Genomic DNA, 14,624 nt, shown 5'->3' on the forward strand with positions numbered 1-14,624 from the left:
GTGTGACGCCCTCCTACCAGCTACGTCTTCAGTTTATAGTTGCTCTGCTATTGTTAGCTAGTATCGCCGCACGCCATACTGTATATAGTTGAAGTATGTCAGTGCATAGTGGGACACGGTTCGAACACTTTCGTATGAGTGCCTGTGACTGCGTGCGAAAAGTATTGACGTTTTAATAACAGTATTTGGTTTGGCTTCGAGTTGATTTAACTTTCCAAAATAGATGTGCGTGCAATCTAGAAATTTCTTTCAGATCACTGCAACGACGAACACATTTACTGCAAGCCGTGTGGTAAAACCTATAAGACTTGTGGTAATACAACCAACTTGTCCACTCATCTGAACTTACACATCATTTATCCTTCTTGGAACTGGCGAAAAAAGCAAAATCGGTGTCGTCAGTGCCAACTCCATCAACATCTAAAAGCAGACAAATGACTTCTGCTGAAGACGATGTCTATCGGCAACGTCCGATATTTTTATGATGGGCCACATTGTTGCTTCTGCTGTTGGCAATGACCGTATTATATAATGTAAAAGTCATACGAAATTAATGTTAATAGGCTACTTACGCTGACGGTCCAAGTTTTCATTATGAACATTTTATTTTACTTTCCTATGCATATCGAGATACATTGTCATCTTGAGACACCCAATCTTAACTAATTATTACATTTCTGAATTAACTAATTATTACATTTCTGAATTATATACTAAGTAACTTAAAAATAATCATATATTATTGCTCTAATATTGTTGGAGGATATACAGGGTGGACCATTTCAATCCATAATGGGGAATAACTAGGCAAAAGGTTGAGTTACAACAAAATGTTTCACATAAAACTTGTAGGTGGCAAGGAGGGTCATTCATGGCTACTAACGACCGTGACCTTGAACGTCTCTTTGAGATGATTCGCAGGTTAAAGTGATTTCTTAAATGGGAACCCTAATATTACATTTAATATTAGAAATGAGCACCATATTTTATGTATAAAATGATATATTATTCAAGGTCATGGCAAGGTTCAAGGAAGGTCAAATAAGCAAATATGGTTTTAGCTCTGGTAGTATTAATTCGGAAAAGAGGAGGAATACAGAAAAATGCCATGTTAGATACAAGTCGTTGAGTGAGTCCACTCGTCTCTCATTCATCGGCGTACTTGATTTAAAGAGTTCCCGTGTGCTTACCTAGAAATCAACCACTGAGAATGTACTCAAAGCGACCACCATTTATTTCAATGCACAAAATTAATCCTCCTTAAGAAATGTCTAACAGTGGAAAGTCGGACATCTCGTGGAACGCATGTACAAGTTCTCCGGATACTTTCCATTACGTTTTCTCTTGTCGTTGGCTACTGCTCATAACTGATATTTTACAAATATCACCAAACGTAAAAATCAGGGTAAGTTAGATCGGATGAACAAGCGGACCACGGAACCGGACCACCATGTCCAATCCACTGGTGTGAATATTGTTCATTTGAAAATGTCCTTAATATCCGTGAACTATGTAGCGGCGCACCAATCAATTGCTCCCACATTCTTTGTATGATTTATAGGTCAACACCTTGAAGTATGGAAGGTAAATGGTCTCTCAAAACTAAAAAAAAATGTTGATTTACATTACCATTAAAACAATAGGTACCAATCGGATAGCCATTGACAATTTCGTACCAAATGTTAAGACTCCAGTGATGGTGATTGTCAACGGCTGTGTACCAGAATGGACGGATATCCGATGAGTAATGGAAGTTGTGCCTGTTTAATTCACCAGTACTTGTAAATGTGGTTTCATCTGAAAACGTCATTGATGTGATCACCTCTTAATGATGTACGGCCCAGCGGCAAAATGCAAGGGGTTTTTTGCCTCTTTACTTTACCAGTATTTGTAAATGTGGTTCTATCTGGAAACGTTATTGATGTGATCACCTCTTGATGAAGTACGGCCCAGCGGCAAAATCCATGGCGTTTCTCGAACTTCCGAAGTGTCAGTTCTCGTGTCAGTGTGATATGGTGAGCATGAAATCTAAGCGCTTTTAGGATTCTGAAAACCGTTAACTTCGTTAGTTCTAGTTTCGTTTGAGTTTTCCGTGCATTAATATGAGGATTTAGCTGAACTTTTGCAAGAACGGCTACTACGCTATTGTCATTTCCTCCGTATTCATGGTTCAAATGGTTCAAATGGCTCTGAGCACTATGGGACTCGACTGCTGTGGTCATAAGTCCCCTAGAACTTAGAACTACTTAAACCTAACTAACCTAAGGACAGCACACAACACCCAGCCATCACGAGGCAGAGAAAATCCCTGACGCCGCCGGAAATCGAACCCGGGAACCCGGGCGTGGGAAGCGAGAACGCTACCGCACGACCACGAGATGCGGGCTCCGTATTCATGACGACGACGTACACGATGTGAACGTCCATACCGGGCTCTGTCAGTGAGGTCGCGCGTAGTGGCGTTACTTGAGTGTCATCTGTTAAGAAAATTCCAGCATGAAGTGGGGCCGCCTGGACATAAATATCCTGGCACTGTCCCAAAATCGTAATCGTGTCTACGCTTTCGTTTGGAGTGTAGGCATCCATTGTAGCTGTGTGTCTCAAGCATATAAAGCCAAGTAGAGTGAAGTTTTCACGAACTGATCATTGAAATTAGCATTGAATTAAGAATGGTGTTACAGCACGCGAACGTGGGCGACAGCTCTCTCATCGCGCGCTGAGCAAGGGCCGAGCGCTGCGGCCCAACACGACCGCCATCTCGTTCTTTACAAGACCACCCAAAAAGACTGTTCGACGAACTACCGCATTACGAGCACTTAGAGGTAAATAACAGTTACTTCATCTGATTCAAATTTAGTAAGTAAACCACACCATTATACGCATAAACTGTGTTACAATATAACACCGGCATCTCACCCATTTTCATTACCTGCTCGAACAGAGCATGGTCTACAAGAACTTCTCTTCTTTGTTCAGATGGCATCATTTAATCTTAAATTAAATATTAGGATTTCCATTTTAAAACCTACTTTATTCCCCCAAATCACCTTGAAAATTACGTTCAGGGTCATGGCTAGTAGTAGCAATGCGTCATCATCTTTTCCACCTGAAAGTTCCATCTAAAACATTATGCTGATTCTCATCTAAAATTTCGATTTCTTGCTCATTACGGACTGAATTGGTCCATCCCGTATATGGACCATTGTATCGAAATAACGACACCTTTGTCTTGATAATACCAGTATACTCTGTAAAAAAAAAAAAAAAAAAAAAAAAAAAAAAAAAAAAAAAAAAAAAAAAATTATTCAAATGGCTCTGAACACTATGAGACTTAACAGCTGAGGTCATCAGCCCCTAGAACTTAGAACTACTTAAACCGAACTAACCTAAGGACATCACACACATCCATGCCCGAGGCAGGATTCGAACCAGCGACCGTAGCGGTCGCGCAGCTCCAGACTGAAGCGCCTAGAACCGGTCGGCCACTCCGGCCGCCAGTATATTTTGTAAACATCGGTACAATATATATCGGTATTTTCAAAACTTTGTCCGTCCTTAGTTAACTTTTTAGATTAGCACAGGTTCATCTGGCTGAAGGATAGACAGGAGGACGAACATTACTAGACTGCATTCATCATCGTCATATGCGCCCAGAACCTGGCATAATTCTATTGGTTTCCACTGGCTACACGGCACGACCATAAGTGTTTCACAATTTGGACAGAAGCCCCTACATTTCGGACCTCTGAGGCCGTTTATAATACCATATATTCGAAGTCTGCGTGACGTTAACTTTCAATACAATAGTGTACACAATATGTTGCCTATAGTGTCCTAACCTACCTGGGTACAAAGAATATTTGGCTGTTGGCCTGACCGACATGTTCTCCAGATCTCTCACCCACTTAAAACAGCTGGTAATGTATTACTGAGGAAGTGGCACACCGCCACTGGACAGCTCCTATGACTGATGAACTCTGCTTACCGTTGAAACAGTATGGAGTGACATCATCCAATCTGTCATCGCTCATTTAATCTCAATGCCCAGTAAGTTAGAGCCAATTTTGCTGCCAGAAGTGGCAGCAATGCATTGTACGTGATAATTACTTCACTGTGTATGGTTGTACTGTATACACCAAGACTAAATGACAGCTATTCCCCACAAAATTGTTTTCATCATTGTTTCCAGTGATCCCATGAAATTTACAATTTCAATTAAAATGGTTAGGTGTGCAGTAGTTTATCACAATTATGTGTAACAATGGCGATGTATAGCGATACGTTTTTTACAATTTTGGTGTAATATAGTGTTGTATGAGACGATCTGTTACAGTTTTGCTGTAAAGTGCTGATTTATGGAGCAAAGTGTCATGTTGTGTTCTCTGTGCGATGCTGTAAGTTAGCGTTATTAGCAGAAGGTGACAAACGTTTTGGACTATAAAATGTAGTACCTTAGCATGGTGTCACGATAATGTTTGGGGGACTGAAAAGTAGCAGAAAACACAGGAACTCTCATTTGTTATCTATAGAAAAAGTTTATTACCAGTGTTCAGAATACTATTTCACCGAAGTAGTACCATATTCCTCTGTACATGCATGAAATGGCGAGTTATCGTTAACGGTAGAAGATGACAAATATTTCATACTACAAGGTGAAGTTTCTACTCTAGCATTAAGGTCACTACAATATTTGGCTGGCTTTATTAACAGTTTTAGCTGAACTAAATTCAGTTTTTGACAAATAATTTGGACACTTCACACGTCGGTATAAATTGGTTACTTTGGTACAAAGATCAAACCATTCTTGTCGATAAGTGCACTTTAAGCCGTGAGTTAGATCAGCAGTAGTGCCATGTGCTTTTTGTTCTGTTATACAACATATCTTTACGTAATGTCATGAATTAAACAAAAAACTTATCTTTTCTTTAAAGTATGGTACAAATATCGAATTAAATATTTCAACAGGTGCTACTAATCTTGTATGATATATAAGTAGCTCTAGTATGTGGATCATGGGTATTATCTTTTAAATAAGTCAGATAGTAGTGTCACTTGGGTTTTGTACTCAAAATCTTAATATATTTTCATAAATAGTTTTATTTTTGTGAAGGATCGTGTTTCAGAGATATCAAACTTTCCTCTGTGTTTGGAATCTTGCCAACCATTGTCTTTGTCCATGTTGTGTGTCTACATTCTGTATTTACGGTCTTACGAAGTAATCCTTGTGTATTACTAAAATATGTAGTGAAAGTGATGTAAAACATTAAACTTCTCACGAAAATGTATCATTTTTAGTATTGTTTGTTGTGCTCAAGCGTTAGCGAACGATAACGTCCACGGGTAAACATCCTCTTACAGGTAGGTTCCAGCTCAAATGCAATAAACAGTCTATGTTGCCAGTCAGTATCGTAGATTATACTGTGTTTTTCTAATGTAGACTTTGATGCATTACATTCATACCCCCTAAAACGTTCTCTGTCAGGTGAAGTATTACTTAGAACTTATTAAAAATGTTAGACTATGGAAAGTTCGATATTTGTACCACCTGTAACATAACTCAAGCATGCCTAAAATGGAAATGGCAGTATCTTTACCTACTGGTTTGCGTCGATTATCATCGCTTGCCTGCTTAGCATGATATTTTAGCTAACATGCGTTCTGTACAGTTATAAGCTTGGTCAGGTTCGTTTTTGTACACAGTTTCATTTAGGCATACAATGATGTTTCGCCTGCCTGCTTAGCATGTTATGCTTAGCCACATTCTGTTTTTATTGTTATGGATCAATTTAGACGTTGAAATAGCATTGGAACAATTAATTTGAAACTCCACAGTCATATTTTTCACATCAGTTTTGATCGATATTTTAGACAAAGAAATATCTTCTTGTTATAATTAACATAAACTCTCTCTCTCTCTCTCTCTCTCTCCCTCCCTCTCTCTCTCTCTCTCTCTCTCTCTCTCTCTCTCTCTCTCTGTGTGTGTGTGTGTGTGTGTGTGTGTGTGTGTGTGTGTGTGTGTGTCTGTGTGTTTGTGTGTGTTCGTGTGTGTCCACTTATGTACTGTATTTTTGGTGGGTAACATAGACAATGTAGATGTAAAAATATTTGGTCTGTGTGCTTTAATGTATCTTACACCAAGTGCTGCACAGAGAACAAAGTAAGCATTTTGAGAAGTGCTGATTAACATTTAAGTTAATCACCAGTAAAAATCTACACCCTTATTATCAACATTCATACATTTTTGATAAAAATCTACTATTTCTTAACATGGCACAAAATTCAGATAATTTTGAACGCGACCAGGGTGGCGACTACGTACCGACTGACCTGATATATTTAAATGTCTGGTAAAAGACTGGAGTGTGATTGAACGTTTAGTTTTAATGTCCGGTAAAATAACCTACTGTGGTTCGTTGTTTCCCATTAATGGGCGGTATAGTCCAGCTGTGACATCATGGAAAGGGGTGTGTGGCTTTGGATGTCATGATGATGACATTGTAGAACGAGGCATTGCTTGTGAAGTCATGGCAAGATACTGACCTGTGCACGTGATGTCACACATGCGAACAAGTTGTGTCAAGTAGTGCATTGCTATACTACTACGGTCACATCACAGGTCAACTGCAACGTACATAGTCTAGGAAATGGGAGCGACTTTTTATGTTCTACAAACCATGACTCAACAAAATTAGTACATTCTACACAAATATGGGAAATTATGAAACATTTATATAAGACATTCTATGTTTTGGCATGATGCTACTGGAGCTATTTTACAAAGAAGGAACACCATCACTGATACAAGAAATGCATTGAGTTATCATTTATTATGAATGCTTTTCTTTGACAGGACTGTATCAAAAATGTAGTAATTAAGTATATTCCATTTGCTAGTGTAACCACGATTTATGTTCAAGTTAGTGTAACTTTCCCTTTCACAATCAGCATTCATAAATGTCTCATATAGCAGATTTAAATGGTAATAGTTCGTTATTTAAAACCTGATATTCTTCAAATAATGATCATTCTTTGTAATATACTAATTATGTGATGAATCAATAAACCGAGATTTTACTTTTGACTGGTCATTTGCATTAATATCGCAGACATGATATATCAAAAAATATAATTATTCCATTTTTATTAAAAGTCTGTCAATCTCTAGTACGTGTTGCATGCCAATCAGATAGATGGTTGTTGACACAGAACAGTCATTATCAGGAACTTTTAAGACAGCTGCTGAAAAATATTTGTATTTGTCTTTTCAAGCACTCTGGTCAACAGGATAAAAGTATATTATATTTCTCACAACCAAAAATCCCACAGTGTGTTGGATAAACCACTGGTCACCCAAAATCATCCCAGAAGTCGCCTGAAGCGAAAGACGTAAATTTGGATTAGTGGATAGATATTTTAACTCTGTTGCTATCGAATTCAGGTTCAGTGTCTCACTCACTGTGGTAGTGTGTGCACCACAGCTCAAAGTCATGGATCATGGAGATGGCACGACATTGCGTACTAATTCCTCAAACACAAAGTTGTCCCACATGCCAGTGGGATGGATGGCAGTTGGGCTGGAACAATTTATATCAGGAAGCTTTTGGAGCAGCTGCCAGACGTAATTTTAATTTGCTTTTTGAACTGATGGAATTATATTCTTCCGGAGACATATGAATCTCAGTTTTATCTTCGATAATGATAGAAGCTGAACGACAAAGTCATTTGTGCACTGTTATATAGTTATTAAATTTAATAGTTTTCAGCAGTGTTTCGTGCTGATTGTGGCGAAATAACGATTTAATAAATTTTTCGAAACTTTCGCTAGCTGTAATTTTTAGAGTTTTTTGTGCGTTGAAGTCGTTTAGTAAACTTCATACCTTAGTTTTCAGCTGACGTTTCTTAATGTTTCTAGTCAAATATTTCAGTACAATTTTCATCCAGTATTTTAACTTCGTTGAATGTTGTAGTGGACGCTTGAATTTTTGGTTTTATCTAATATTTTCGTGAAGTTTTGATGGTATTGGTATTAGCTATGGCGTAGCACTATTAATACAGGTAGTCACTTTCTTAGTAGACAGAGAATTTCGAGACCGCTATTGTTAAGTCTATGAATAGTTCTATTGGTGTAACTGCACTCAGATAACGTAGACGGAGTTTTTTTCAATAACTGTAAAATTTTACCATCAGTGAGAAGTGTGGGCTCTGTCGTAAGTTTGTGAGTAGTGGGTTATGGTGTGGGATTTGTTCAAAGTATTTTCATTGGAGGGAATGCAGTGGGGAAGCCAGTGGGCATCCTAACAAGATCCTTTCCTGGGAATGCAGAATCTGTAGCAGAAATAAGTTGGTAGAGGAGCAGTAGTGTAAGATCTGTGCCCTTCAGGTGCAATTACAATGCGCAAAGGAAGAACTGGATAGGTTGAAGAGAGTGAAGGGTTGTGGGGCATGGGAACTGGCAGTTGGCAAGAAGGCAGCAAGGAGGAGGAGGTATTGAGACAGTTATACTTTGCATATATGCAATGGATTTGACCAACTGTCAGAGTTGAGTGGAGAAGAGCCTCTTGTAGCTGTTGATATAGGAAACACGCAGCAGTCCTCAACAGTTAGGAGGCCTAAGTCAGTTGCAAATTCTAACAGAAAGAAGAAGGTTCTGCTGCTACGTAGTTAGCACGGTAGAGGTGTGGACCAGCAGTTGCAGGAAGTGTTGGGGAGTGAGTACCAGGTCACCAGCATTGTGAAACCCAGTGCAGGATTCGTTCAGGTGACTTACAGCATAGGTGAGTTATGTAGGAATTTTACGAAGGAGGATCAGGTAGCGATAGTGGGTGGAGAAGGGAACAGTCTTAATAGGGACGGGGAAAATGATGTAGGTGGTGACCTGCTAAAGATAGCTACTCAGACTGGTGACACTAATGTGCATTTCGTGCAACCCTTTCAGCATCATGATCGGCCTCATCTTAATGCGGCTGTTAGGCGCATTAACGTGGGACTGGGGAGGGCGCTGATGGTTCAAAAATGGTTCAAATGGCTCTGAGCACTATGGGACTTAACTTCTGAGGTCATCAGTCCCCTAGAACTTAGAATTACTTAAACCTAACTAAAGTAAGGACATCACACACATCCATGCCCGAGGCAGGATTCGAACCTGCGACCGTAGCGGTCACGCGGTTCCAGACTGAAGCGCCTAGAACCGCACGGCCACATCGGCCGGTGGGCGCTGATGGCAGAGGGCATGAGTCACATTTCAGTGATGCCATTTGGGTCTATCAGTAGATCGGGTTTGACTAGGCATGGCCTGCATCTCAATAGGTATGGGAAGGGGAGGCTGGCAAAGCTTATAGGTGACAGTGTAGAGGGTGGACGTGGGATCACTCATGTAAAAATTCCTGTAGTAGTTGGTGTTAGAGCTGCACCTGTTTTCGATTCAAGTCAACTGATAGGTATACCTGTTTAAAGGAAGTCCCTCTAACTAAGGGCTCACCTTCAGAGGACGTCGTGTTTCCAAGTACAGAAGGAATTAGCATATTTCATCAAAATATAGGAGATATTAGAGGTAAAGTTAGTGAAATGCTTATAGATGTTGACTCTGAAATTATTGGTATGTTGGCGCACCACTTAAATAATTTGGCAATTCAGAGGATACCAGGATACAGATTAGCTGGCTGTTTTTCAAGGAATTCCATGAGGGCTGGGGGAGTGGCTATGTACATAAAAACCAGTATTCCATTCGAGTCCATAGACGTATCACGGCACTGCACTGAACAAATATTTGAATGTTGTGCAGGGGCAGTTGAATCTAGTGAAACGAAACTTTTGATTGTTGTTGTTTATAGGTCCCCTAACTCTGACTTCAGAGCATTTCTGCTCAAGTTCCAGAGGGTTTTTTGATTCACTTTGCAGGAAGTACCAAAATTTAGTTACATGAGGTGACTTCAATATAATTTTTTTTTATGATGGAGCAAGAAAAAGGATGTTGGTAGATCTATTAAATTAATATGATCTGATGCAGTCTGTTTTTCCAGCTAGGGTGCAGGGGGACAGTAGCAAAGCCATAGACAATATTTTTATTCATTCTTCATTACTAGATAGGCATTCTGTTAGCAAATGGGTGAATGACCTTCCTGGCCATGATGAATAAATTTTAACACTAAAAGGCTTTTGTACTCAAATGTCACATATAATTACAAACTATGTAGGAAAGTTAATCCAACAGCAATACAGAGTTTTTTAAACCTTATCAAGAAAGAAGAGTGGCAGGATGTTTATAGTGCTGATAACATAGATGATTAACAAAATGTTTTCCTCTTCGAGAACTGCTTTCCATTAGAACGTTCCAAACGGTGTAATAGCAGTAATAGGCAGCCCAGGTGGCTGACTAGTGAGATAAGGATATCATGTACAATAAAGTGGGAATTATATCAAAATGTTAGAAGTTGTCTCAATCAATCTACAGTAGCCCACTACAAACAGTATTCTAAAGTGTTTAAAAATGTTATTAGGAAGGCTATGTGGTATGCAAATAGAACAGCTTATTCACAGGATTAAATTAAAATCATCTGGTCAGTTATGAGGGAAGTGGTTGGTCAGCAGCAAAAGGTCGACGATATAAAGTCTGTTACTGATAAATCAGATATATATAGAGTATTTAACAATTATTTTCTGAGCATTGCTGGTGAATTAAATAAAAATTTAGTTTCTACAGGAAATCATGTAACTTTCTTGGGAAATGCCTTTCCGAGATTGATGTCTGAAATACTCCTCTGTGATACAGACACAGGGGAGATTGAGTCAATAACGAAATCACTGAAGACAAAGGACTGTCATGGTTATGATGGAGTGCCTAGGAAAATATTAGAGCACTGTGCTCCACATGTTAGCCGATCATAGAAACGTTCGAAGCATAGAACTTCCGAACACCGTAATAATAATGCAAACGACAGTTTGCCAAAGCAACATTTCTTTATACGAATCTCACAGGGGAAAGAAAAGTCATTAACATAGCTGAAAATTTCATGCGTGCCGGCCGGTGTGGCCGAGCCGTTCTAGGCGCTTCAGTCTGGAACCGCGCAACCACTACGGTCGCAGGTTCGAATCCTGCCTAGGGCATGGATGTGAGTGATGTCCTTAGGTTAGTTAGGTTTAAGTAGTTCTAAGTTCTGGGGGACTGATGACCTCAGCAGTTAAGTCCCATAGTGCTCAGAGCCATTTGAACCATTTTATTTCATGCTTTGGCAGTAACGTTGCTGCAAAGCATGCACATCGAGTCACATATCCGGAAACTGCCGCTTGCAGTTGATTGTGAATCGATATACACTACAGGAATTTCACTGAATACAATTTGAAATAATTTTTCCATTCACTTATGTGTTTTATTATTTTTTAAATTCATTCACCAGACATACAATTAATAGACGAATAAGGACAACGTTACGTGTATATACTTTGGAGAACAGTTTTGCAGTAATATTGTACCGGCATCGCTAGATATGTAGAAAACGAAAATAAAAATAAAAGTAGGTTTTTTGGACATAGGGCGGAAATTTGTGAAGCCACAACGCTAGCCGCTCTGATAACGCTTCAGTTGAACTATAAGGGTTATTTGGAGAGTAAGGAAAGATAGGTCGCGAAATGGAAAATACAGTGAAAATCTGATGAAGCTTTGCACAGATGCTTTTCACAGATGCACGCCCGTCGATTGCGTCATGCCGCTCTTTTCAGTTCTGAGCTCACAGTGAGAACGTAAAGATGGCTAGAAATTAGCGTCTCCTGCCAAGTATGAGGGCCTGGCGAAAGATTTCGCCTGAAGCTATGCAATCCACATAACATAACTGTCATACAGTTCGTTCTACACGACAATTTTCGGCCGCATTCTGCAGGGCAATGAAGATGCTCCTGCAGCGTTTTCGATGGGAAGTGTTTTATCACCCACAATACAGCCCATAATTGGCTACCCCTCAGGTTCATCTCTGCTCATATGGACCGCTGGCTAGGAAGACAGTATTTTGACACAGACAACGAGCTGCAATCCAGAGTAGATAATTGTCAAAAATCAGTGGCGGCTGTCTTCTATAACGATGGAATTGAAAAGCTGGTACAACGCTACGACAGATGTCGAAGTCTGAGCGGCGACTGTACAGAGAAGTAGCTGGAAGGTGTAGCTAGCCGTTGCAAATAGAACAGTTTTGATTTTCACTGTGATTCCTATTTCGCGACCTATAGTTCCTTACTTTCCGAATAATCCTTGTATTTACTTGCTAAAAGGCAGATAAAGTATCTCGAAAACTTTGACCATCGTTTACTCAGAAACGGTAGAATACCTGCGGATAAGCCAAGACATGTGTTCGGATTTTTTGGCTTCTCTTCCACTGAGCGAAATTGCTGGTGCGTCGGGTTGTGGCACTTGCTGTGTTCTCCTCCTCAGGGCACTGAGAGACGTCATCACAGCCCATCTTCTAATTCCCCATAGACGCTAGCAGCAACAGAGTCCAGTGCTACTAAATAAACTGCAATAAAAAAATCTTTGTGTCAACGAACTGCCTTCTCTTGCTGTACCTGCGTCCATCTTCGGCAGACTCGCCGCTGACACCCAGCCATCCTAGAAACCTCATAATAGCTCCTGTCAGAAGTTTGTGCTATGCTCCTATCCCATATAATATATTTCTTCTTTAGGCCCAGCCGCATAGTTTATGTCTGATAACGACATGATTATTAGAACAAATACAACAAATAGCTGGTTATAATAAGTAATTTTTATGTATGATAGACTGTTCCGGCTTTATCGCTATTTTGAAGTACCTGCAATTACAATTTTGATGAGACCAAGTATGCATGCCAGTGTCATTAACATTAAAGTATCTGTAGTGTACTCTTGTCGAGATTGATGTGACGTCCATATTACGTCGTTAGTGGACTGTTTTACAACTGTCACTGCTGTAATAAGTATGTTACGTAGACCTTTGGTCGTTGATCAGCTTAGAGGACGTCAGTAAGAATCATCCCAGGCTTTGCCTTAAGTGTTTTATTAAAATCTCATATATATAAACGATCTTCCGTCTAATATACAACAAGCTGAATTAGTTCTTTTTGCAGATGACACTAGTACTGTAATCACTCCAAGCGTACGTACATAAACAGAAGAAATGGTAAACGATGTTCTTAAAAGTGTCATTGACTACTTTTATGTGAATCACTCAGTTTTGAAAAGACACAACATATGCAGTTCTACAGATTTAGGAGAACTACAGCAATGATGAGTGTAACACATGCTGAGGGAATAATAAATAGAGTGTAATCTTAAAATTTTTAGTTGTCCATATTGACGAGAATTTAAACTGGGAAAAGGACATTCTGGAACTCCTAAAACAACTTAGTTCATCAACATCTGTACACAGAATCACTGCAAATCTTGGGGAGAGACAAATCAGTAGCTCGACATATTTTGCATATTTTCAGTAAATAATGTCATGCGAAATAATGTTCTGGGGTAACACAGCTTCAAAAAAGGAATTCCTCATCGTTCAAAAACGAACTGTAAGAACAATATGTGGTGTGCATCCACGATCATCTTTTATACATCTGTTAAAGGACATAGGCATTCTGACAATTGCTTTACACTATATTTATTCCCTCATAATCCTCTACAGCTCAAAAGGAAGAGTGATGTACATAATCTCAATTCCAGAGGCAGAAATGTTATTCATTACTCAACGTTGAGGTTATGTTTAGCACAAAACAGGTGCACAATGCCGCAGCCTAAATTTTTGATTACATATACAGGGTGAGTCACCTAACGTTACCGCTGGATATATTTCGTAAACCACATCAAATACTGACGAACCGATTCCACAGACCGAACGTGAGGAGAGGGGCTAGTGTAATTGTTTAATACAAACCATACAAAAATGCACGTAAGTATGTTTTTTTAACACAAACCTACGTTTTCTAAATGGAACCACGTTAGTTTTTTTAGCACATCTGAACATATAAACAAATACGTAATCAGTGCCATTTGTTGCTTTGTAAAATGCTAATTACATCCGGAGATATTGTAACCTAAAGTTGACGCTTGAGTACCACTCCTCCGCTGTTCGATCGTGTGTATCGGAGAGCACCGAATTACGTAGGGATCCAAAGGGAACGGTGATGGACCTTAGGTACAGAAGAGATTGGAACAGCACATTACGTCCACACCTTTTTATTGGTCTTTTCCACTGACGCACACGTACATTACCATGAGGGGTGAGTTACACGTGCACACGTGGTTTCCGTTTTCAAATACGGAGTGGAATAGAGTGTGTCCCGACATGTCAGGCCAATAGATGTTCAATGTGGTGGCCATCATTTGCTGCACACAATTGCAATCTCTGGCGTAATGAATGTCGTACACGCCGCAGTACATCTGGTGTAATGTCGCCGCAGGCTGCCACAATACGTTGTTTCATATCCTCTGGGGTTGTAGGCACATCACGGCACACACTCTCCTTTAACATACCCCACAGAAAGGAGACGAGAGGTGTAAGATCAGGAGAACGGGCTGGCCAATTTATGCGTCCTCCACGTCCTATGAAACGTCCGTCGAACATCCTGTCAAGGGTCAGCCTAGTGTTAATTGCGGAATGTGCAGGTGC

The 14,624-nt window shown here is 39.7% G+C and overlaps 1 long non-coding RNA gene across 1 annotated transcript in view; it reads right to left on the reverse strand.

Moving 5' to 3' along the window:
* LOC126183389 (uncharacterized) overlaps positions 1–14,624 on the reverse strand; it is a 249,864-nt gene that overhangs the window by 109,068 nt on the left and 126,172 nt on the right. The window lies entirely within an intron of this gene.

This window comes from Schistocerca cancellata, chromosome 4 (assembly GCF_023864275.1).
Source record: "Schistocerca cancellata isolate TAMUIC-IGC-003103 chromosome 4, iqSchCanc2.1, whole genome shotgun sequence".
NCBI lineage: Eukaryota > Metazoa > Arthropoda > Insecta > Orthoptera > Acrididae > Schistocerca > Schistocerca cancellata.